The sequence below is a fragment of the Musca autumnalis genome, unplaced genomic scaffold, assembly GCF_047663935.1.
Source record: "Musca autumnalis isolate F117 unplaced genomic scaffold, ASM4766393v1 scaffold_3, whole genome shotgun sequence".
NCBI classification, from domain to species: domain Eukaryota; kingdom Metazoa; phylum Arthropoda; class Insecta; order Diptera; family Muscidae; genus Musca; species Musca autumnalis.
The window spans coordinates 254146743-254174665 of record NW_027411866.1 but is presented as its reverse complement, the minus strand read 5'-3'; the positions used below and the strand labels follow the sequence as shown (position 1 = coordinate 254174665).

General features: G+C 37.6%; 1 long non-coding RNA gene across 1 annotated transcript in view; it reads right to left on the bottom strand.

Annotated features, from left to right (window-relative positions):
* Nucleotides 1-13566: 13566 nt before the first annotated feature.
* The window catches only part of LOC141399367 (uncharacterized), a 292628-nt gene continuing 278271 nt past the window's right edge, over nucleotides 13567-27923 (bottom strand). Inside the window, exon 3 of the long non-coding RNA XR_012411827.1 lies at nucleotides 13567-13662. This is a non-coding gene — a long non-coding RNA (uncharacterized lncRNA). The remainder of the gene's footprint in view (nucleotides 13663-27923) is intronic.

Below are 27923 nucleotides of genomic sequence, written 5' to 3'. Positions count from 1 at the left end.
ACTCACAAATGCTCACAACATTAGTAACACTCAACATAAATTAATAGTAGTTATATTAAAAATAGCAGAAAAAGTCATTTATTAAGAATTTATTTTTAATTAAGTTAGAAAACGAATTATGCCATCACCTACAAGTTTCATTTTGAAAATTGCAAATTTACTTCTGCAATTTGTTATAATTTTACACATAACCTACGAATGCTTTGCGGATATATTTTTCGTTTTTAAGGCCTCACATACAAATCACAACTTCTTCGACTTAACTTGGCGTATAACCGCTGTAAATTTACAAAAATAAGGCTGGATGTTAAAAATTTGATATGTTTAGATAATATTTATTTCAACCGCAATAAAATTTGTTGACATCAATTTTTCGATTTTTGTCCACGGGCATAACCACTGTGCACTGTAGATAATTTCTTCCGGAAGCGCAATTTTTTTATTACCTACCGTGTCACATTTCACTTTCTGACAGGCGTACCCAGTCAATAATCCACTTCTCGTCACACGCAACCTATATGAACCTGAAATTGAAACCCAGAAATAAAGTCATCAAAACGCCTCCTGGGGCTGTGATAGCGACGTACAAGACCATCGTTCCTTCCGTTCTTATATATATACAACTCCAGTCGGAACTTCCATTCTCAGCGACATTCCATGAAGAATTTTGCAAGTTGAAGTTGAACCCTCGCCAATTAGTCGTTGAAAATTGGAGGTCTGCTTTCGGAGATGATGATATGATGTCAGGACGACCTGTGGCATTCTCCTTTTGGAGCGTTTTTGGTGACCCTGAAAAATACCGTGATCACCGTTACTTTATTTCTGACGGAGTTCTGGTGACTACGTTCAGACTTTGTACATTGCAATAGTTCTTCCAAACGTTGATCAAATTCGAAGATGGACTATATCGAATAACTACTACCAGCATTGAGTTGTTCCTGTTTGCTAAAGCCCAATTTGAAGACTGTTCTGGGATTGTCTTTATACCCTCAGCCTTTAGGCTAAAGAGGGTATTTACACTTTGATAATCGAAATAATGGTTTTAGACCCCAAGTATGTTTGTACGATATCCGTTTCAGACAATGTTGAGTAGATCTAGCAATGTCCGTCCGTCTGTCTGTCTGGCTGGCTGGCTGGAGCGCACGATAACTCTCGAACGGATCAATCGATTCGGTTCAAATTTTGGGTATCGAAATATTTTGTCAAGATTTGATTTAAGTTCGAAGATGGGTTATATCGGTCCACTCCTTCCGGTACCTCCCCCACAAAAGTTCGAAAATGTTGGGAAAATTTGTGCGTACGATAATTCTTCAAGGAAGTAACCGATTTGGTCCATACTTTGCACGTTATGAAATTTCTACCAGACATAGATGAGGTTCCAATATGGACTCAATCGGTAAACTCCTTCGAGTGCCTCCCACACAAAATTTAGGAAAAGTTCATTTTAGGACCTGCTCTCGAATCGCTTTGGTTTTTGTTGCAACATCTTGTATTCACTGCCCCCTATACGAAGGTACAAGTTTCCTCAGGGGCAAATCCATACTTCCTGAGAAAATAGCCTGAAAGTTGAAAAACAAACCCTATGACACCATGTTTATGGCTGGAAGCGCATGATAATTCTCGAACGGATATGCCGATTCCGGCCAAAATTTGGCCTTCGTAATATTGTTTAAAAACTTAGTTTAAGTCCGTAGATAAGCCATATCGGTCCACTACTTCAGGTACCTACCCCACAAATGTTCAAAAATGTTCGGAAAAATTGTGCACACGATAACTCTTGATGGGAGTGACTGATTTGGTCCATACTTTACACATTCTCATAATATCTACCAGATAAAGATCAGGTTCGAATATGGACTATATTTGTCCACTCCACCCGGTACCTCCCACACAAAATTTTGGATAAGTTCACTTTAAGACCTGCTATTGAATCACTTTGATTTTTTGTTGAAGCAACTTATATTCGCTGCCTCAATTACAATGGTAAAAGTTGTTTCAGGGGCAAGTCCATACCTCTTGAGAAAACAGCCCGAAGGGTGTAAAAACCCCCTAAGGCACTCCCATGGTCTATGTCGGTCCATTCCAGGTAATTAAACACCTTTTCCGCAAAATTTTTGAACTTTAATCCTAATCAACATTTTTGTCGGTTCATACGACCAACATTTTGATACCCCCTAAATACATAACGTCTGCTCCGTCGGAAAAGGTCGTAAGTCCATGTTTTTTGGAAATCGCGTCTTTGTTACAGGATGATAGTACAAGTCAAAACACGTCGTATGATATAAAGAAAATGGTAGTATGTCGCGTGTTTCTATATGTTTTGCCCTTGTCGGAAAAGGTCGTAAGTCCACAAAACGTACAAATTTGAGTACGAAAAGGTAGTAAGTCCACAGGAAAATGTATACTTTAAAAGAATACTACAGCTAATGTAGTTCAAATATAATGTTTAACGTCATCCATGGTTGGGGTACAATGTAAAGAACTAGCCTACACCTTTGGATGATAATCGGATGATATTTGGCGGAGCCTGTGGACCAAACTTTTGAACAAAAATGTGATAAATTCTATATTGCATCGAAAATTTACATTTGAAATCTATTCTCCCCTATAAGCGAACTGATTATGAAAGATGGACTTCTGGCCTTTTCATTGATACTAACTGGGATGCTGTATGTGTTCAAATACCTCATATATTAAAAAATTTATAAAAAAATCAAAATTTTTACTGTTTTTACTGTCGCATATCTTAGTTAACTTTATCAACTGGCAATTTGTAGTTTCTCTAGGGACATTTATTCACATAACGAGATTAGTTTGTATTCTGAATTCAATAAAGTAATACCTTCTAACGGACGGGTAAGTGCAATGTTTATATTATTAAATGATTCTAAAACGTAGAAGGACATTACATGCTGAAGATTCTACATGGTTTGCAGGCAAAAACAAAAGATGCAGGGAGTTGGGGCAGAAATACTTGGGAAGACAAAAAAGAACACTATTTGGGATTACAATGTAGCTAAGAAACCACGTACATTAACGGAATTAATCATAAAATTTAATTGAAGGAAAAGGTCGTGAGGCAAAAACACAAGATCGTAAGTACAACGTGTCATGTTTTATATTAAATATTAGCCGAACCGGTCCACGTTGCTGGCCCTTGAAACAGTTTATGTTACCTTTTCTTTTGTCAATTATATTTTTTTGCATCGCAAATTAGTTGGGATATGCCAGTGCATATCAATAACAAGTAAGAACGTCGTTAAATTCGGCCATGAGTTGTATTAAATTTTACTTCAATTAGTTTCCTTTCGTTTATGAAGTAGACTAAATACCAAATTTCAGCAATTTCGGTAAAACAATGTGGCTAACCTTCAAAATACCGAAATTCGGGAGGCACCGTTCTATGGGGATATATGAAGGCGTGGACCTATATAGACAAATTTATGGGAGAAAGTTTTATACCACAAACGAAGAATAAATACCAAATTTCAGTCATTTCGGAGGAATATTGAGGCCACACCTACAAAATACCGGAAATCGGGAGGTACCGTTCTATGGGGGCTATATGAAGGCGTCAATACCAAACATCCTAGAAGTAATAGAAACTTCTATACCAAATCACGAAGATCTATCTTAAAAACTGAATCTTAATTTCAAAAGACGGATAGACGGTCATGGTTATACCGACTTAGGATTTTACTCTGATCAAGAATATATATATAATTTATAGGGTCTCCGCTGAATATATCGATATGTTACAAACTGAATGACAAATTTAATTATACCCCCCATATTATGGTGGAGGGTATAAAAATCTTCAGAAATTTTGGTGTCGATATGCAATCTTAACATACCGCCAAATAACTGATGATTTGAGGCATGCCGACTGTGTCCACCTTCTTATAATGTATCTTATATACCTGATAAAACTATAGCTATCGATATGTTGCCTTCTAATCTAAACACTTGCTTTCCAATAAGACCAAAGCATCGTTATGCATAACATCTGGTATTTCCATTGATTTGTAGCATATGTATTTAAGAAAGTGGGAGTGGTCGGGTCTTATTGCTAAAATATGTACCCAGGATTGGGGAAACGGAATCGATCGTAAGTTTTTTATATATATAGCGCATTTAAAAAATAGGGCACAGGTGTAACCCGAAATTCATCAAAATATATAGCCTACTTCCACCAAGGAATATCCCTGTGCATAATCTAAAAATGACATGGAATAAGTAATTAGGGTCGGAGATTCAACAACTGTTGCCTCGCAAATTTTTTTCTGGCCGATACTTTCATAACTTTTGCAAAAAAGGGTTTTTAAAAAAAATAGGTCCTGACCCTGCTCCCTCCGAAATTCAAAAAATTATAAAGCCTATTTTCACCCCGGTTGTTTCTTGTATATTCTCTGAAATTTTTAAAAAAAATCGGTTCAGCCGATTATGCGGAACATACAAACATACATACACCCATTGTCTTTTATATATAAGATTTCACCCAAAAGTTTTGGTCCATTAAACCCGCTAATAATTATCTCATCACCATGTTAAATTGCGATCTAAGGTACGGCTACAAAGTCGGTCGGTTGGTCCATTTCACACCTTTCGATCATAACCAACAACGAATACTTCGCGATGTTACACGAATATTGGACAAAACAAACTTATAATACCCTTTCCACATTGTTTTGTAAAGTATAAATATTTTATTTTAAAAACGTCCGTAAATTGTAGGAAAAGGTCGTAAGTCCCTACAAAAATACAAAACTGTACAAGGAAAAGGTCGTAAGTCCAATGACATCCAATTATCTCACAAACGCGACGGAATTTTATCAAATAAAGTACAGGTATTGAAGCGGAATAAATAAACGAAGAATATTGCCTTTACCACCATAATAAAATCTTTAATACAGAAAGCGCTGTAATGTTTTTTCTTCCTCCTGAAAAATTTATTGAGAAGGACTTACGACCTTTTCCGACGTAGCAGACGATAAGTTTTTTGTGAAAAAAGTGTTTCAATTTGCACAGGCTGAGGGTATATCTCTGTCGGCAAAGCCGACTGATACTTTTTTTACTTGTTACATTATAATCTTGTAGTTCTGATTACGGTCTGGTCGACAAAATTATTTTAAAAATTCTATCTTCTCAACATAGATATTAAAGGTAGGATTTCAAACATCCAAAGAGATAACTTGTCATTGGGAATTTTTAATGCAAATTCAGAAACACCAAAATGTTGAACACATCTCCAATGATTATTGGTATGGGGCTATATCCCTTTTATAACTCACAAATCAGTATTGGCTGTTAACACCAACAAAACCTGCTCCCCCATCCCAACTTCCCCCAAATAAAACTCACAAAAAAGTTTTCAATGTGATCATAAAAATTTTAAAATCCCATAAAACAAATCGAAGTGTAATGGCAAACGTCTGCAATAAAATCGCATAGAAATCGATTGTATCTCATTTTAAACTGTAATGGGATAGCAAGGATAACACATTCGAATCGATTCGATTGGCTGGTTGGTAAACTGACTGAATGGCACACGTACCATTGGCACGCTTTCAATTCACGCCGCAGTTTTGTGATTGTAAATTTACAAAGTCGTGTAACTTCTGGATGAGTTCATATCTAATGATGCAATCAACGGCAGGACGGCAGCAACAAATCCATGTCGGGATATTTTAAATCAAGAAAGAACGAGCAGCAACAACAACATCGACTACAAAAAGAACAATAGTAAAAACCATAGCAAAGTTATTCATTAGGAAAAAAAGCAATTTTTGCTAAAACAAAAAAGGGTTGGAGTTATGGGCGGCGGATGCGAGGGCGATAGCGTCGAAAGAATTGCAACATGTAAAACGTGTAGTGAATATCGTTAAAAGGGAAATGCCAACCAGCCAGCCACACAAGAAAGGATTCATAACCCGTTTAGAATTTTTTACCACTGCCTTTTCCATGCTACATTCAGGACATAAGGAACATGGGGAAAACAAAAAAAAACAGCATTCATTTCACGCAATAATTTTAAATAATCTTGCCACAACAACAAACTCATCTCATCACCTAATGTGGCTGGGAAATACACCAATGCAAAGTTTTTATGGAAAAGAAAAAAACATTTTCGCCACCCCCTTCCTCTCCTGCTATTTTCGTTTGCTACCCCTTTTCAGCACTTCATCTACAATCATCCGTGTTTTATTTGTTATTCAAGAAATGGTTCGTTTGTTGTTGTTATTCTAAAATGTTAAATCCCTGCAGGGGCTTTTGACTTTTAACTCTTTTTCGTTTAACATTGCGAAACGCCTTCCTCCGTTCAAGTGTTAGTTAACGCTCCACATACACGTAGCAATGACTGCATCTCAAATTTGTTTCGCCAAGAAATTTTCCTTTGCACAGCTAATGTGGTACGCGATGAGAATGTTGTTACAACGTTCAAAGGACGTGTGTAGTATGTGGTTGACTAAGAGGGTTAAAACGCGATTTATTTTTTTATGTTAATCTTTATGGCTAACATGGAGTTTGTATTAATACGGTATGGTTCGTTTTACGACCAAAATTTAAAATAAAGACTAATTTGAAATCTTTATCGTTGGCTTTACTGGGATGTCCTGAGCTAATTAATGCACCTTTTATAAGAATGCTTTACCGTCATCTATAAGAAGTCTTCCTCCTCTCATGTGTTCTTCTATAAGAGGACCCTGTGCTTTTCAATAAGAAGACCTTGTAGTGTTCTATTAGAAGACCTTGTGGTTTCCTGTAGAAAGATCGCCTGCTGTTCCATAAAAAAATTGGAAACCATCTATAAGAAGACCTTGTGATCTTCAAAAATAATAGCTAAGATAACCTTGTGACCTTTTATAAGAAGACCTAAGAGGACCTAGTGGTATTCTATAAGATGACTTTGTAGTTTTCTATAAGAAGACCTTGTGGTCTTTAAAAAATATTTTGTGGTCTTCTAAGTGAGGAGCTTCTAGTCTTCTGTAAAAGGATTTTGTGGTCTTCGTTAAGAAGACCTTGTGACGTTGTGGTCTTCTATAAGACCCTGTGGTTTTCCATAAAAATATCTTGTGATCTTCCACAAGAAGACCTTGTGGTCTTCCACAAAAATACCTTGTGGTCTTCTACGAGAAGACTTTGTGGTTTCTATAAGAAGGCATTTTAGTCTTCTATTATAATGCCCTATGGTCTTCTATAAGAAAGCCTTGTGGTCTTCTATAGGAAGAGTCTGAGATCTTCTATATGAAGAATTTGAGGTCTTCTTAATGAAGACCTTGTGGTCTTCCATAAGAAGACCTTGTAACCTTGTGGACTTCTGACTTTGTGATCTTCTATAAGAAGTTTTCTTCTATAAGAACATCTTTTTCTTCCATATGAAGATTTTCTGGCCTTCTGTAAGAAGATCTTCGGGTCTGATATTAGAAGACCTTCAGATCTTTTACGAGATGACCTTCAGCCCTTTTATAAGAACATCTTCGGTTCTTCTATAAGAAAGCTGTCTGGTCTCCTTTATGAGGACTTGCTGGTCTTCTTAAAGAAGACTTTCTGCACTTCTTAAAAATACTTTCAGTCTTTAGACTACCAAGGGTATATATACACTTTCATACGGGCAAAATATGTCTCATCGAAATAATGGTTTTAGACCTCAAACAAGTGTGGACGAAATTCGTTTCAGACGTCTGCCTGTCCGTCTGTCTGGCTAGCTGGTGCTCACGATAACTCTCGAACAGATCAACTGATTCGTAATATATTGTCCAAAACCAGGCAAAAATACCTCGACTCCGACTCCAGGCCAGTATTTTCCACGACTCCGGCTCCGACTCCGAATCAACTCCGAGGGTAAATTCCTATACCACTAGAAATGAATAAAATGTGGACAAATGTTTAACGTTTTTCGCATATTTGGGCCCATATAGGCTAATCTGTTTGTTTTTCCTAACATATTCTTTAGAATGTTCATTAATACTCAACTAGGGAATATAAATATGAAGTAACATTCATTCTACTGAATCTTATATTAAAACAAGTAAGAACGGCGTTAAGTTCGGCCGGGCCGAACTTGTTATACCACCATGATTTGTATTGAAGTAAAATGGAACAACTTCCCTTCGTTTATGAAGAATACTAAATTCCAAATTTCAGAAATTTCGGTAAAAAAGGTGGCTAATTTTCACAATAACGACATTCGGGAGGTACCGCTCTATGGAGGCTATATTAAGACATGGACTTGTACCGACAAATTTCTGGGGGAAAGCTTTATACCCCCAACGAAGACTAAGTACCAAATTTCAGCCATTTCTGTGGATTATTGTTGCCACAACCTTTAAAATTCCGACAATCGGGAGGTACCATACTATGGGGGCTATATGAAGACGTGGACCTATACCGACAAATTTCTGGGGGAAAGTTTTATACCACCAACGACGTCTAAGCACCAAATTTCAGCGATTTCGGTGGATTATTGTGGACACAACCTTCAAAATACCGAAAATCGGGAGGTACCTTTCTATGGGGGCTATGTGAAGGCGTGGACCTATATCGACAAATTTCTGTGAGAAAGTTTTATACCACCAACGAAGTCTAAGCACCAAATTTCAGCCATTTTGGTGTGATAATGAGGCGAAAACCCGTTATATGGGGGCTATATCAAAACGTGGACCGATATAGCCCATTTGCAATACCATACATCCTAGGAGTAATGCAAACTTCCATACCAAATTACGAAGCTCTATCTTAAAAATTGGGGCTGTATCTTGATTTCTACAGACGGACGGACAGACGGACATGTTTGTATCGACTTCGAATTTTACCCTGATCAAAAATATATATACTAGGGTCTCCGATGAATATTTCGATGTGTTACAAACGGAATGACAAATTAAATTATACCCTCCATATTATGGTGGAGGATATAAAAATAGCAACAAAATACAAAATAGAAAGTTTTTGTCATATATTCTGGAAGGAACTTTTCCCCGTGCGAAAATCATTACGCCTTCAAAACATGTGAAAATGTAGGGCAATACAAATCAAAAAACTGCATGCCGTCAAAGTGATAAGCAATTCATGACCAGGTTTTAGCCTTAATGATACCCCCAGTTGAAAAGCCATTTTTCCTGAAACTTACGAAACTTTTTTGGTAGATTTTTTCTTCATTTGAAAAAGTATAACGTTTGTGGTGCCAACTCTAGCTCGAAAACTAATAAACCGTTTGCCATATACATACACAAGGACATACAAATCTAGTCTCATATCGATCCATTTTGTAACAAGTTTTAGATTTTACTGAAATGGTGGACAGAAAAAGTCAAAATTTAAATTTTTGGTTTAAAAAACTGACGTGTTTGAACATAAAGCGGGCAAAAATGTTAAAAATAAACTCGATCGACGAGTTTCTAGATTTTTATGTCTTTACTAGATTTTTATGGAACCATCTTATCTAATCTAATGATACAGGAATATAAGGTTGTAAAAAATCATAATCCTAATAACATCCGTATTTCATACATAGGTAATAACATATACGAAATGTACCGAAATACATAAACATACGGATATTTTGAGAAAGGAACGGGTAAAACTGATAAAGGACAATTAAAGCGTAACAATATCGATTTTTTGGAACCTGCATAAAATTGTCGGAGGAACATTTTATACATATATACTAAATATTGGCTTTCATTCCTAAAAGGGAGTTTTCATCCCTAGACCTTGACTTTCATTTGGTGTCACAGTGTAATCAGTAGGATATCCGAGGATACCACAATGTCTTTCGACGGAGTCCAACAGGTCCTTTAATAGAAGACAAAATACAAGATGAAAAAACCAGTAGACCTTTGTGAGGAGACCAGTAGGTCTTCTGACAGAAGACTTGTAGGACTTATATAGATGAAGTAAAATGTTCAATTATAAACCGATTGTTATAGAACTGTACTTTTGCTTACAACAAATTAAAGGATCAATTGGACCAACACATATTTGCCACATGAATTTTGTAATCAAAATAGAGTTGAAAAAGTCTAGACTAAATACCGTTCGCTTATATGTTTTCTTATAGATTTCTTTTCAAATAAATAATGTTTTTTGAAAAAAATGGTGTGGCGAATTTAGTGTTATATTTCTATAATGATATTTTTTTCGACTCAGACTCCGACTCCAGCAAAATTGCTCGACTCCGAAACCCTGGGGTAAATACACTTTCATACGGGCAAAATGTGCCTCATCGAAATAATGGTTTTAGACCCCAAAGACGTTTGGACGAAATCCGTTTCAGACAATTTGGAGTCGATTTAGCAATGTCCGTCCGTTTGTCTGTCTGGCTGGAGCGCACGATAACTCTCGAACGGATGAACAGATTTGGTTAAAAATTTGGCCTTCGTAATATTTGCCCAAACATAGTTTAAGTTCGAAGTATGATTAGAGTAACCGATTTGGTCCATAATTTGTTCATCATGAAATTTCTACCAGACATAGATGAGGTTCTAATATGGATTCTATCGGTTCACTACTTCGGGTACCTCCCGCAAAAATGTCGAAAAAGTTCTTTTTAGGATCTGCTCTCCAAACGCTTTGATTTGTTGTTACTATGCAGCTTGTGTTCTCTGCCCCCATTACGGCGGTACAAGTTTTATCAGAGCAAGTCCAAACTTCCTGAGAATATAGCCCGAATGGTGTAAAAACCCTTATGGCACCATGTGTGGTGGTTAGAGCGCACGATATCCCTCGAACGGATCTGCCGACTCGGTCCAAAACTTAGCTATTGTAATATTTTGGCCGAACTTAGATTAAGTTCGAAAATTCCCCACAAAAGTCCAAATCTTATTACTAAAATGGTGTGCACGATGACTCTCGAATGCAGTAGCCGATTTGGTCCATACTTGGCATATCGTAATATTTGTACGAGACATAGACTATAACTTTCGTACTGACATGCTGATTCGGTCCAAAAATTGGCCTTCGTAATATTTTGTTAACACTTAGTTTAAGTTCGAAGATGCGCACTATCGGTGCGAACCTTCCGGTACCTCCCCCTCAAAAGTGGGAAAAATATCCCTAACATGATTGGTTTAAACTTTGGATCTCCTAATATTTTGTTCATATTTAGTTCAACTTCAAAAATTGTCCGCATCGGTTTTTTTACTAAGGGTACCACCTAATCCAAATTTTTAATATAATAATATTATAATATTTTGCCCAAACTTAGTCGGTCCACTCCTTCGGGTACCTCCCCCACAACAGTTCCACATTTTTCTGTAAAAGGGAGTGATCGATAACGCTCGAAGGGAGCAATCGATTAGATCCAAACTTTACACATCGTATTATTCCTTCGAGATCCACTCCTTCGGGTACATCCCACACAAAATTCAGATAAAGTGAATTTAAAAAGCTTTTCTCGGATAGTTTTAACTTTTTTCAGCAACCTGTGTTTGCGGCTCCCCCTATGACGGTACAATTTTTTTCGGGCGCAAGTTCATACTTCCAGAGTTAATGACCTAAAAGCTGCAAGAAACCTTGACGGCACCAACTAAAATGGCAATTTCGCAAATTTACTCTCGCAGGGAGATTCTGATTGGTCCAAACATTGCGCATGGTATATTGGTTCCGTCTAGACAGCGGAATTTTATGCAACCCCTATTTTTGGTCCTATTCATGTCAAATTTTGGCACTGGGCATATTTTTGGATTCTGATTAAATTACAATCGAAACATATGACATATGCAAAATTATGCAAAATGCAACTGTTTGAGTAATAAAACTACAACCGTCTCGTTGGGTTGTAAATTCTATTCTAATTTTATTCAAGATAAAATGAATCTTAAGAACTAATTTACAAAATAATTCTTAGCCTATCTTCTCTTATTCTATGCACTTATCACTATATGAACCTGCTCCCTTGCTGAGTGCATTATCTCTTGGGCGATGCCTTTATTATCAATGCACACTCAGCTGCATAAAGTGTTATCACTATAGCGCTAGGTACATTCATATTTCTGGTTGGGCTACATTAATATTTATAGCTTAAAACACTTAAAGATGTAATTCAAATATTAAGAGAGCTAGTGAACCTATCTAAAATATTAAAAAATGTTGCTGCTGGAAAACTGGCTGATTAAAATATTTTCCAATATTACACGAAGTTCCCCAACAGCGCAACCCTTACTAAATCATGTACAAATAATTTGTACAGCAACAAATATTTCAATAAAAGGTACAAAAATGTTTGTATGTACAATTTTTCTGTTTAAAATTCTTTTCAGACAAGTCAATAAAATAGAGAAATGTATAACCACAGCCTCAACCCTCAAAATACTGAAAATCGGGAGGTGCCGTTCTATGAGGGCTATATGAGGACGTGGACGTATACTGACAAATTTGACGTGGAAAGTTTTATACCTCCAAGAAAGACTTAATACCAAATTTCTGCCATTTCAGAGGGATATTCAGGCCACAACCTTCAAAATACCAGAAATCCGGAGGTACCCTATATGAAGATGTGGACCTATGCGGATAAATTTCAGGTGTAAAGTTTCATACCCCTAACGAAGACTTAATACCACATGTCAGCCATTTCAGTGGGATTTTTGGACCACAAATCCTTGTATACATTTTTGCATATGCTCATTTTATGCAAAAATGTAAAAATATGTCCAAATACTCGCGATATGCAAACATGCAAAAATTTCTGGGTCTAATTTGTTTTATTTTGTGATAAAACGAATTTCTGTCTAATCAGATTTTCTCTACGACCATCCTAACCATCTAGTTCCGTCCTTCGGGTACTTCCGACACGAAATTTTGGAAAAGTGCACTTTAATAGCTCGTCTTCGTTTTGATTTTTTTTGCAAATTGTTCTTACAAAAAAATCCCGACACCAACTAAGATACTATTGAGACTATTGACTACATAGGACTACTATTTCGGGTACCTCCCACACAATGTTTGGAAAGAGTGCAGGTTAATAACTCGTCTAGTCGTTTTTAAATGTTTAGTAATATATTCTGCATGCGACGCTAGTTAAAATCCGTAATTTTTGAGAAATTGGTCCAAAAACTCAAAAAGCCGCTATAGATGGCAGAGGTATTGTGTTTGATTATTTTCTTTAGGTCCAGTCGGCACAGCTGACTGATACATTCATACTTGTTTATTTGTTTTTTTAATCAAGATATATTTTGACAGCAAAAGAATATATCAGCTGGCCTTACAGGGTCACCTGGTAATTCCATCATGGATTAAAAGACATAAAAAATATGTATGCATATACATCCAAACCCAATAATAATAACATTTGATGTCAGTTTATTTTAATATTATTAAATTATACAAATAAAAAATATTAAAAGAAAAACTTACCCTTTTCTTGGAGTGTCGCACATGCCTCCACTTTTTCCATTGATGTTAAGGATTTTTTCCTTCTCAAGTGTTTTTAGCTAATTTCCTTTGCCATTTCACCTGACTTACAAGTACACGACCGAACACATTAGCGAATGTGGAAAGCACTTCAGGTGTATGTGGGAGGTGATGTAATGCCACCAGCATGTAGTTGCATTTTTTTGCGATAAGCATGAGTGAACATTTCTGGCCCGATGGCAAACAATGTCAACAGAAGGTAAACAAACAACCACACACTCAACTAACATTACCCAAAGCACAGCACATAATCTGAAATGTCAATTAAAATGTGTTTTAATAATTAAATTAAAATTTATAATAATTCGAAATCAAATTGAAAAAATAATAATTTCAATATAATTTATTTAAACATCGTGGTCTGTGTAAACATCAGTTCTAAAGTCAATTTGATTTTTAATAAATTCACAATTTCAATTTGATAAATCATTTAAATACCGCTGCCATCGAGAATGCTATTGACATTGGCTGGCATGTGATACGCACGGCTGAATTGATCAGGCCGGGCGGCGGGACTCATTATTTCTACATTTCAGTTGCCAACTAAACAAATATTGACACATTGCACGCACAAGCGTGTGTTTGTTTGTAGCTATGAGAATATGAACTCTCAGCAATCGATGTGAAAATTATTAACAAACAACAACTACCACCACTGCTTGAAATTATCCTCTTTGTGGCATGATGGAATTATGGCATCTCATATGCCTCGCCGCTATTTATACGGGCTTTAATAATTGTGGTCAGCACATGCAAATCTGGGAGTTCCATGCAGCGGATGGCTCACTGATTAAAAACATGTGTTTGTATTGCCGCATTGGCATTTTTGCAGTTTTGCGCCATCGACAAACACTTTGTGGCCAGAAAATTAACGCCTACGTGACCGCAACAAATTTTAAAATCAATATTTTCAATATTTATTGCAACACTATGAAATAGTCGAGGGGAAGTGGGGAAAGAGTGTAGAGGTGTATTCATATTTTTTACAATATGAATTCAAACAGGATTTCCTTTTCGGCTTATCTATCTCATTACCGGAATTTAGCATTAATCAACATTTAAACATGAATAATAAGCACAATAGTCAGCTGTCAAAAAAGAGAGTGTTTGAGAAACAGACAACGGTACCAGAAAGCTACAAGAAGATTATTGGCTTCGAATGTAGTTCGCACGATAATTGTTTCCCAGAAGATAAATGTATCTTATTGTGGCACATAGAAGTGACTCACGGTATATTCTAGATGTAAACATTGACTCGGATCATAATCGCATTTCAGTAGCAATCCACATGCTGAAATTACAAAAAATACACTACTACTTCCCTTAACGCACTCAAATCATTGATCGCTCGATAACATGTCCACGTAAGACAAGGTACAGTTGACTTCGTGTAAACATCCCCAAAATCCTTACTTGATTAGAGGTCTCCGCCAAGAAATCCATGATATAACTAAAACTGTAATGATACTCCCTAAGAGGAAAAATAATGCATACGGGAGAACTATAGAGAAGAAGAAAGAAAGAACGCATGACCTTCTCTTTTACCAAAAGGTGAAAAGTGGAACAAAATATCTTCAACGAACATTCCAGTGGGGACTTACTTCATACCAAAGAATGCAGCGAGATGTTATTTACGCTCGGGAAAGTTCGGAAAAGAGTGCTAATGTGTATAAATGTTATCGGGTCTGGGGTCGATAAAAAATGTATCCATAATAGCGGTAAAAGTCTTGGCTTGGTGTGCCAAGTTCGTAACTCAGCTTAAAATAATTACATTGAAATAAAAAAACCCATGAGCCCATGCTTCGATCGAGGAGAAGGGGGATTAGTAGGCAAACAATATTCTAAAAGTGTCCTGGTCAAAATGAGTGACGTAGGGGATGGAAGAAACCAATGAACGGTCCTGACCGGTTTTAACATGGCAAAGCCCAGGATTTATCTTGGTCCCTCTTTCATCTCAAGTGGACACTGACCTCCCCGTGGTGTCACCTGGGGAACTGCCTTTAACACCCGTTAAAGGTAGTGAGCTAACATGTGCCGCGCGTTCACCCATAAGAACGTTAAAAACTTGGGTTTGGGCGTCGGGTTAATAACCCTTCCCTAGAAAAAAAACATCCTACTATGAAAAAACAAAAGAAAAGAAAAACAAACCCCTCTAAAGTTGATGAACCCCGCAAACGTTTTAAGGAACATGATCTGCGAAACTGCGCCTGGAATGTTCGCACTCTTTATAGAGAAGGTGCAGTTTACACATTGGCAGACGTACTTGAAAAGTACAAGGCCGACATTATTGCAATACAGGAAATACGATGGATTGGGAAAGGCGTCACAACAACACCTAAAGGTGACGCACTGTATTATAGCTGCCATGACGTAAAGCATGAGTTTGGTTGCGGATTCGTAGTTAGTCGGAGACTAAAACATCTGGTATCCAGCTTCACCACAGTGAATGAAAGACTTGCTGCAATTCGAATAAAAGCTAAATTCTTCAACATCAGCTTTATTTGCGCTCATGCTCCCACTGAACACAAGGTCGAACAGACCAAAGATATATTTTACGAGCGCTTAGAAGAAACATATGACCGTTGCCCTGCCCACGACATTAAAATCATTCTAGGCGATTTTAATGCCAAAATTGGAAAGGAGAATATCTTTGGCCCAACAGTCGGGAAATTCAGTCTCCACAGTGAAAGATTAAATATCCGAGTGTCAATGATTCCTCGGTAGACAATACCAGTTTCTGAATCATGATTTGGTAAACTGCACCTGGAATGTACAGAAACTAGGGATAAATGGTAGTGACCATACATATGACGGAATACAAACCTACCCATTCGGGTAGCAGATAGGACGTTTCGGGACATCATCATTGCCGCTCGCTATATACCCGCTGGTCGAATCCGCGAATTGAGGCCAATTTTCTCAGCACAGGCGACGGGATGTCGCAGATGTCATAAACAACTATCGTATCAGTGAGTCCTCGAAGTACATCTCACATTCATATATCGCAGATGAAAAACGTCAGCTGTCATGACAAACCAGAGTAGTTTTGGCAAAACTACGTTCGGGATAGTTCCGTGGCCTCAATTGATATAGTTTCGAGGCTTGATTACACCGGATCTCTCTAGCATGCAGTACAGCCCCGCACAAAGTATTGCATATTTTGAACTGCCCCGACATACCCAATTAGCTTTGTGGTTACAAACTATTGATTCAGCCCCATTCCTAGACCAGGAGTAGAGTCAGATTAAGAAATATGCTGTTGCAGCAGCAACAACAACCTAATTGCAACCTTTTGCAATTTAATTGCAATGGGCTCCGAGATAAGATCGATGAAATAGTGGACTTTATGAATCGGAAGACGATCAAGGTCGCGGCGGTGCAGAAAACCATGCTGAACGACCACAGCTCAGCACGTTGTGATGGTTACAACATAATAAGGAAGGATCGCATCAGATGTGGAGGTGGGGGATTAGCTTTCAGGTGTGGAACTGCCGAGATAGAGTTGCTGAACGTATACATCCCGCCGAACGTATACATAGCTGTATCTCAGATTATAAGCCTGACATTAGCCCGCTTTTGGAAGGTCATAATCGTCTGGTCCTGGGGGACTTTAATGCGCATCATGAGATGTGGCATTCGGCCCTCGGAAACGATCAGAGGTGTATAGCGCTGGCTGAGCAGATTGATAGCTCTACGTTTTGCTCGGTCAATGAGGACGCCCCTACCAGAATTAGAGGAGCGTGTCACAGATCGCCAGACATAACCATCGTGTCACTTGGTCTGACAAATGACGTCACCTGGCAACCTCATTTTCCTTGGATCAGACCATCTCCCCATAATTCGTCAATCATGGGAAAACTGATTGGCCGAGTTTCAGAGAGTTTACCAATCACCGCTTCAGAGAATTGCCCAATCCTTCTGATGTTCGGGTAGCGGGAAGGACGTTCCGAGACGTCATCAATGCTGCAGCCGCTCGCCATATTCCTGCTGGTCGAATACCCGAAGTAAGACCAATTTTCCCAGCAGAGGCGACGTGATTAGCAAATGAGCGTGATAAGCTTCGTCGAACCAACCCCGACGACCCCAGAGTCAGGGAGCTGACACTGGAAGTTAACAGGCTGGTCGGCTAACATAAGCGGAACAAGTGGTTAAATCATCTGAAGAGTTGCAACATTGGAGCCGGTATATGTAAATTGTGGACAACGGTTAAGTCACTCTCGAACCCCGGAAGGAGGGATGACAGTACCTCAGTCACGTTTGGCGACGTTACGTTGACTGACCCGATGAGGTTTGCAAGATACTTCAATCGATAGTTTGTCGAGCACCCCGAGAGTGACAGGGCGAAGAGAAGAGTGTTACGTCGCATTAGATCTCTTCCTGCCGATGATGAACCACCACAGTTTACAATGGATGATGTTGCGAATGTCATCAGGAACGCTAAATCATCCAAAGCGTTGGGCCCTGACGGAATTTCCATGGTAATGTTGAAACAGCTGGATGAGCCGGGGGTGGAGTATCTCACTAAAGTTCTGAACCTGTCGCTAGCAGGAAAATGGACAGAGTGGTCCCGCTACTGAAGCCAGGTAAGGATGCCAGCAAAGGAGAATCGCACAGGCCGATTTCGCTTTTGTCACCTGTAGCGAAGACCCTTGAGGCCATAGCCCTCCCCAGCATTAGAAATAGCTATCAAGTTGCCGATCATCAGCATGGATTCCGTAAGCAGCACAGCACGACAACAGCGCTGCACGCCATCTCCACACATATTTGTCGAGGACTCAACCAGGAGCGGCCGTGTGATAGAACAGTGATGGTGGCGCTTGACTTATTAAAAGTTTTTGATACTGTCAAGCACTCCACGCTGGAGGAGGACATCGAGCAGACAACCCTCCGGACAAGCCTGAAACGTTGGATAACCAACAATATATGTGGTCGCCAGTCGTATGTGGAATTCAGGAACAAGAAATCCAAGCCCGGTAGAGTGAAACAGAGAGTTCCCCAGAGAGTTCCTATACCTTTCGCCCCCTCCAGACGGCATTGAGTTCGTAACGTATGCGGATGATTGTACGATCCTGGCTTTAGGTACCTACCCTGATGACATCTGTGAGAGACTGAACTCCTATTGCACCGATCTTACCACCTTTTTCCACGAGAGGAATATGCAGATATCCGCCACTAAATCGACGGCCACTCTGTTCACCACATTAACGGCGCAGTATAGAATATAGTTGAATATCACTGTCGATGGTAGCAGAATTCCGACCACAAACTGCCCCAAAATTCTAGGGGTCACTTTCGACACCACTTTCACGTCGTCCGCGCATGCCACAACTATCTGCGATAAACTGAAAATAAAACACTGTTACAACAACAACAACAACCTAATTGCAAAAACTTTTTTGCAACAACAAGTAGCCTCAAAAACCGTACTTGGGTATCAGAGGCCTCCGACGTTTTTTCAATTGACCAGCCCTCTTGCCAGATCAAAACACTCTTTTTATACCCTCAGCATTTATGCCAACGAGGGTATATACACTTTCATACGGGCATAATGTGCCTCATCGAAATAATGGTTTTGGACCCCAAGTATGTTTGGACGAAATGTGTTTCAGACAATTTGGAGTTGATTTAGCCATGTCCGTCCGTCTGTCTGTCTGGCTGGCTGGAGCGCACGATAACTCTCGAACGGATCAATCGATTCGGCCCAAAATTTGGCTTTCGTAATATTTTGTCCAAACTTAGTTTAAGTTCGAAGATGGGTTATATCGGTCCACTCCTTCCGGTACCTCCCCCACAAAAGTTCGAAAATATTCGGAAAATTTTTACGTACGATAACTCTTGAAGGGAGAAACCGATTTGGTCCATACTTTGCAAATCGTGAAATGTCTACCGGACTTAGATGAGGTTCCAATATGGACTTAATCGGTCTACTCCTTCGTGTACCTCTCACACAAAGTTTCGGATAAGTTCAGTTTAGGACCTGCTCTCGAATCGCTTTGATTTTTGTTTTAGCAACTTGTATTCACTGCCCCATACGACGCACAATGGTTCAGGAATCAATTTTCCTGGCCAAAAATCAAAATTTTGTTTTGTCAAAGATATTTAATTTCTATATGGGATTCGATAGTAAACATATTGCAACTAAGGAAACCAAAAAATTAGGCCCAAATATTGGAAGGTGTGGGCGTGGCGTGCCCCTAAAGACGAGCATTTTCCCCATTTTTGGGAAATACGTAATTTGTGCAAATTTCTGGTGAAAGACGAAGCTATTTCTCTGAAACTATAACAGTTATTGTGTATATTGTTTTTTTGTAAGGTAGGTAGGGCAGTGGCCTATAAAAATCGTTTTAGTAAATTACCACAGCGTTTACACAACATGATCTAATTTATTTTTCCTCGGGTACTAAATTTTATGAAATTCCAAATTTAGTGGACTAGAACTTTTGTGGAACAACATGGAACAAAGTTCTGTTTTCACAGAAAGATGCCCGAAAGTCTCCTCTTCCAGCCCATATATACTTTTGTACCCGTCCCGTTCAGTCCGTTTAACACTTTTTTCAATTTATTGAAATTACATGGGTAAAAATGTGTGTTTTTCTATACTGTTTCCATATGAATTACAGTTTTTTGACACAAATTACAACTTTTTTGAGTATATGAGTTTTTATACGAGTTATATAAGTTTTATTAAAACCCAAGGAGAATTTTTTTAATTTTTGAAAAAAATTAAATTTTTTTTGTAATTTTTTTTTTTTTACAAATTTTTGAAAAAATTTTTTTCGACATTTTTTCGATTTTTTTTTTTAAGTTTTTTTGGTAATTATTTTTTTATTTGTTGGTGTTTGACCATCTTTAATACATAGGAAGATATAAAAACCTCAAAAACACTCATATTTTGATGAAAAATAGTTAAAAAACTCAAAAGTTTAATTTGACCTTGAATTTCTCTGCAACTACCAGACCGAACTTTACCGCTTATAATTCGTCTGAAAGCTGATTGTGTTATCTGTCTAACAAAAAAAGAATTATGAATATATCTCTATCCGTTCAAAAGTTATAGAATTTTGACCAGGAAAAAACGATTCTGAACCACTGTGCGACGGTAAAAGTTTCATCAGTGACAAGTCCATACTTCCTGAGAAAATAGCCTGAAAGTTACACAAAACACCTATGACACCGTGTGGCGGTTGGAGCGCAAGATAACTCTCGAACGGATCTGCCGATTGGGTCCAAAATTTGGCCTTAGTAATATTTTGTCCAAACATAGTTTAAGTTCCAAGATAAGCCATATCGGTACACTCCTTCAGGTACATGTCCTACAAAATTTCAAAAATGTTCGGAAAAATTGTTCGTACGGTTACTTTTAAAGGGAGTGGCCGAATTGGTCCATACTTTACACATCCTAATATATCTACAAGATATAGATCAGGTTCAAGTATGGACTATATTTATCCACTTCACCCAGTACCTCCCAAACAAAATTTCGGATAAGTTTACTTTCAGACCTGCTATCGAATCACTTTGATTTTTGTTGAAGCAACTTGCATTCGCTGCCTCAATTACGATGGTAAAAGTTCTTTTAGGGGCAAATCCACACTTCTTGAGCAAACAGCCCGAAGAGTGTTAAAACCCCCTATGGCACCATATGTAGTGGCTGGAGATCCACTTCCATAATGGTCAATGTCGATCCATACCTTTAAGTATTTTCTCCGTAAAATTTTTGCTCTTTAATCCTGATCAACACTTTTGTCGGTTTATACGCCCAAAATTTTTGAAACCCTCTAAATACATACGTTTTTTGGGAAAAAATTGTTTTAATATACACAGGCTGAGGGTATATCTCTGTCGGCCAAGCCGACTGATACTTTTTTACTTGTTACTAAGAAGCATCGGTACTTTTTTACCCCAGAGAGGCAATCCTTGGAGTGGTTGAGAATAAACTTCCTTGAAATCTATGTACCAATCTGCATAGTTGAAGAATATCGTCACTACAGAGTGATTCGGAAATAAATTTTACTAAATAAGTTTTACTTATTTTATACCTGCATATCACCTCCCTTTCGTACATAACTACCGCACTTCATTACAAATTCAAGAATTGATCAAAATCAAAATAAATTTAGATTCGAAAACGGCCAACTTATACCTATGTATAAATTAAATTGAACGATGCCGTTTACAAGCATTCGCATTACAACAAACAAATTTAAATTGTGATTGGAAAAATAAGAAAACAATTCAATGGCAGTATTTAAAATAAACAAATCACCGATCATTATCTAAAGTGTTTTTCTTTTACGTTTTCTGAGAAAAACAGGATGAAACATCCAGTGACCCTGCAATAAACGAATAAGGAAAAAAGGATATCTGTCTGCATTTATCCCCCCACACCTGCCAATTGTCCTTGGTGGCGGCGGTGGTGGAGATATCGAGATATCGCTTTGGGTATCATTTGTAAATTAACACAAACGACAAAAGTTAACTGCCTTTTAAGCCATTTAAGCGAAAAACGATTAATCTATAAACGCATAAACAACCATCGAGCCGAGCCATACATCGAATGTAGCAAACAACCGATAGATAGACCAGCCATTCATACTCCACATTCCACAATGTATGGCGATTTGTATATTTCCGAAAACTGGTGAAAAATCTTTCCCACTGATATCCCATGTGTCTGGCTGGCTGGCTTAAACATAACCATGAAGGAGATACTCCAAACATTGGTGGTCTGAGTAGCGGCAATAGTGTTGTCGTCGTTGTATGCAAATAATGTTCCTTGCACATGGCTACAGTGTTACAACCAACCAAACCGGCAGGCCGCCACAAAATTAATCGTTACTCATGTCACAAACGCGTTCACTCACACACAATGTGTCTCCTCGAGGCAGCTGGTCGAACACACCAAGGATAACGAAAACCGGACGGTCAAACGACGAACGTATGACGATGGCTATTAAGTGGGATTTCGAACAGTTTGAATTTATGACCACCAATAACACATAAACTGACTGACAAAACGGTCCATTGCATGCCAACCGAAAGAGGATGACCGACGACGATGATGATGATGATGAGCAGAATACACTGTTCCCCAAGATGAGATGCAATTGCTACAGCTAGTTTCACCGTATGCTACTGCTGCTGTTATATTATATTCGCTGCTGGCTTGTCGTAGTATGACAGGACATGATGATGAAACGACAGCAGGACATTTTCAACAAAATATTGATATTTTCATATAAAACTAAATGGGCCATGCCATAAATTAACAACACGATATACTCTAGTCTAATAAACATAGCTTAGCCAAAACTACTCTTTTTTGTCATGGCGGCTGACGTTCTTCAGCTGCGATAAATGGAAAATGTACTGCAAAGACCGCATTCACACGATAGTTGTTTATGGCATCTGCGGCTGGATCTGTGTGGATGCTACTGAAACCAGTTTGATAGGTTTTTTAATGTAGGGATTCTCTTGGTCTCTCTAGATCATGAAAACCCCTTCTGACATGCCTGGTGGCGTCGTATACATCATACGGCGTTTAGGATGGTTCTCACGGAAAAAAATTATGTCGGATTTTTTAAGGCGGCACCACCTACAGAGTTTAGTTTTGTTAGATTTTAAGATTGTCAAAGTTTGAGCACAATCGGAATATGTTAACACGTGCCACTGGGACCGATAGGACTTGCTGTTTCCAAGCAAAATCGCGAAAACCTAAAATAAACCTAAAATATGAACTTTGACGGCGATTTATTTCAAAATCCCTCCAGCGATTTTTTCTTGTTTTTTTATTTTTGCCTTATTAAGTGCCACGCATCCAACCATTATGCTACGTTTCACGGAGGGTTAGACCGATCTTCAGGCATATTTGGATGATGTTTTTGTGTCAGACGAAGGCAAAGCTTGGTAACTAGTATATATACGCAATTCATTAGATAAATGTATATGCGAAATTATGTCAGTTAATTGAAACTCCAAACTTTTCCTATAGTCCTGCTTGCTAATCCCATTTTTCAATATTCACAAATACTATGGTAAGTTTTATTCCTATTTCAACTCGAAAGAGAATTAATTAAATAAATTTTTTCTTGTTTTTGGATTTTTCTCACCTATGAAAATGACGTGCAGTGCTGTTTTCGTACGAACCCCATGCTGATGATCGACAATTGGATAGCTATTTCTGATACTGGGGAGGAGTAAAGCCTCTTGAGTCAAGAGTCTTTGCAACGAGCGACAAAAGCGAAATAGGTCTATACGATTCATCTGTGCTGGCATCTTTGCCTGGTTCAGTAGCGGGATCACTCTGTCCAAATGGATCTACTCCGAAACCCTGGATTATATAATGTAATGGAAATATTTTATTGGACATGGAAGAAATCGCATTTAATGTTGGTAATAACATTAACACATTTTTCATAAACATGCATACATATATTTGAAATATGGATGTACCTATTCCATATTTCAAATATATGCATGTATATAAAAAATGCGTTAATGTTATTACCAATATTAAATGTGACTTCTTCCTTGTCCAATAAAATATTTCCTTTCACCTTTTTGATTCAATTATAAAATGTCCAATTATAAAATGTGTTGGGCGTTAAATTTACTAAAATGCACCATTTCTTTAAGAAAACGCAAACACTGATTTATTCACTCACTTTACCGTCTTTATTAAACGGCTGCTTGGGGAAAGTGAAGAAAAATGTCTTTCTCGCAAAAAGAACAAAAATAAATATAAATACCATTTTTTCTTTTTCTCTTCGATTGTGGATGAATAAATCGCAACAATAACAACAAAGAAAGGAACACACTTCTTTGGCCGCGTATGCATATGCATACACACCACTGAAGCAAAAACAAACTTTTTCCCCCTCCCGTCGTCGCTTCTACATCTTCTATTGCACCATACACACAGCTCTTTATTATACATCGCTCTCGCTTACCCTGTTGTTACGCTCGTTGACAAAAATCCACCCTCCACCCACAAAAAATATTTTCTAACATGTAAAATTTGTTGGTACCCAAACAAATAAAATTGAGATATGTTACAAAATGTTGCAAACATTTATTTGTTTGATCCAAACATATTTCTAACATATATTTTTCTGGGTGTGGAGTCTCTCACGAAAACTCGAGGACATAGATTATGCGGATGATATATGTCTATTCACTCACAAAATATCCAACGTGCAACGTGCAAAAGTAGAAGCCCTGGAGAGACTGGTTCTCAATGTTGGACTTGATATTTCAGCAAGAAAGCGGTTAAGCAAATTAATACGTCGATAGTTTCATCTATTTAGGAAGCACTATAACAACAAAGGTGAAGAAACTGACGTAATAAAGAGGCTAAACAAAGCGAGCTCAGCATTCAGAAGACTGCAAGTTGTATGGAGAAGTTTACATGCATATATTCAGGAAAACCAAGCTTAAAATATTCGAAGATTATAACTAATGATTGAAATTATGATTTCCATAAATAATCACCAATACAGGTTAATTCTTTCGAAAAATATTTTTTAAATTTGGTGGCGCAACCATATGGTTTATTTCTAAATGCATTCAATTTAATTAGGAAACAAATACAAATTGTTATGTATACTTCTTCAAACCATCACACAGTGGATCCACTTGTATGGAGAAAGTGGCCAAAAATATTTAGAGTGTAAAAATCAAGCCAATGCGCCGGTTACAGCTTTGTACTGCTGCGAAGAGTGTTTTAAGAAACCACGAGCGTAACATTCTCCCCCCTTTCCCCTCTGGAGGGGGTATACGATAAGAATTGTTTTGTGCTGTTAATACAAAATGACATGAACAAAGCTCGCGATTATCTTATGGTGCAAAAATAGGCTTGGGGCAACCAAACAATCTCTAAAACAACATAAAATCCAACCAATTTAGCGGATTAAAAAAATCAACATTTTTGTCTGAAAATTGGTAAAATTTTTAATATAGATCATATAGCGTTTTTCCTAGAAAGTACGTACCGCCAACGTAAGACAAATTTGGAAGAAGATTTCTTCATCTTGCCACTGATGCCAATTATGTTAATGTACGTGGTCAGATAACAGAGTTATAAGCTAATATATCCACAGAAACCCTATTCCAGGGCCGCTTTATTCAGCGACCCACTATTTATAGACTGGCACTAGATGACAGCTTATTTTAATGCTGAATAATCTTAAACCCATGACCTACTTTGGAAAAATATTCCCGAGGTGGGCATCATCACTAAAACCTTAGGTCAAATTTAAGTATATGATCGAATTGGCATTACAAAATACACTAAGAAAATATGCAGCTAACTAGAATTCCACAACACGCTAAAACACTATTTTTTAATGAAAATTAAGCTATTACCTCCTCCTTCAAAATCCACTATAATATTTTGCTATACGTATTAGTTTCGCGATATTTTGAATATATTAACTTGCACTTAACATATAGGTTGTACTCACAACAAAAAAATATTAGTCAAATGTTCCGACTTTTGAAGCTATTCTTAAGAAGATCGCGTTCGAATGAAACAAAAACTAATATATTTTTAAAAAGGTCCATGTCATAGCTGTCAGAATTGCCAGATGTTGTACCAAAATTTTGACATTCATTTTTGTATTTTTGGCCAATGTGTGGATCCACTGTGCATCAGTTTAAATTTATATAAAATATCAGTTGCAGTGTGTTAACTGCTCGACCAAAAATTGTAAAAGAAACTTTAAATTTAACTTCGGTATCTTATCTCCACTACTATTCAATATATACTCTGAATAAATATTTCAAGAAGCATTTTTAAATATTCAAGAAGGTACAAAAATCAGAAATAAATATATGAACAACATCCGATACGCCGACGACACCACTATTCTGGCTGATACTATGTCGGGACTACAAAGTCTTATGAACAGACTCACTGAATATAGCGAAAAATATGGGCTAAAAATTAATATCCAAAAGACTAAGTTCATGGTGATTAGTAGAAAGAATTCGCACACGGACACATCTTTAAAAATACATAACTCTACTATTGAAAGAGCAAAATGTTTTAAATACTTAGGCGTTCTAATTAATGAGGAATGGAACAACAGCAAAGAAATTAAATGCAGAATAGAGATGGAAACGAAGACAAGATTCGTTAAAAATTATATTTGGTCAGTATTGCTATATGCAGTTGAAATTTCGACCATTAAAGCTGTAGACATTAAAAGACTCGAGGCATTTGAGATATGGGTTTACAGAAGAATACTTAAAATACCCTGGACAGCTCACATATCGAACGAAGAGGTTCTCAGAAGAATGAACCGCACCCGAGAACTTACAACGCATATTAAAAAGCAAAAGAGTGCATACATAGGACACATTATGAGGAATCCCAAATATAAACAACTCCAATTAATTCTCGTAGCAAATATAGAAGGTAGAAATTCCAGAGGTAGAAAAAAACGCATCCTGGCTCAAGAACATACAGCAATGGACCGGATATCATAACGCAGACCACCTTATCAACACATCACGAAATAGAGAACTCTTTAGTCAAATCATAAATAACATTTAATGAAAATAGAAACTATGTAATTGTATGATCGCTAATATTAGAAAATCGAATAAGCAAATAAAGAAGAAGAAGATACATTTTTATTTAGGTTTAACTTAACTCCATGTATACGATATTTTATTTCCCAATGAGTTTAGGTTTGATGTAGTCGTTGTCGTTTAGATTACGATTCTCCAATACGATTGTATTTTATTTAGTACTCAGCTTGACTCTACTAAGCACACAGATTTCTTCATTTTGGTTGCACTTTACTTACGGTTTTAGTTCGCAGTATGGCTTACAACTCAGTCAACTACCTGATACTCTCTTGTATTTATACTCGCTCGCAGAAGCACAGATGAATGTAAACAACAAATGGGGCAATGGTAATAAATGCGGGAGAGTAGAAGGGGAATTATGAAGAGAGATAGAGAGAGAGCAGCAAAAACAATAACATCGATGCGACGCACAGTGGTCGAAACCACTGATCTAGCGGCGCGAAATTAATAACTTGGAAACGAATGAAGATATCTTTCTGAAATTTTGCACAAACTCAATCTGTGTCTGTGGGTAATTATGGACTAAATATGAACAACATAGGCAAATATTTTGGTATAGCCCCCATATAACGGTACCTCCTGATATTCGATATTTTGAGGATTTAAGCCACCTTTTCCTTCCAAATTAGTTGTAATTTGGTACTTAGGGTTCCTAGTGATCACTAAACCTTTCCACCAAAAATTGTGGACATAGGTCCACGTTTGGGTATAGGCCCCTTTTAAGGTACCTCCCGACTTTCAGTAGTTTGGGGATTTAAAGCTACATTTTCCGACCAAATTAGGTGTTATTTGGTATTTGGGGTTCCCAGTGGACACAAAAATTCTCCACCAAAAATTGCGAACATAGGTCTACATTTTGATATAGCCCCCATATAACCGTACCGACAGATTTTGGGTATTTTGAGGATTTAAGCTATTTT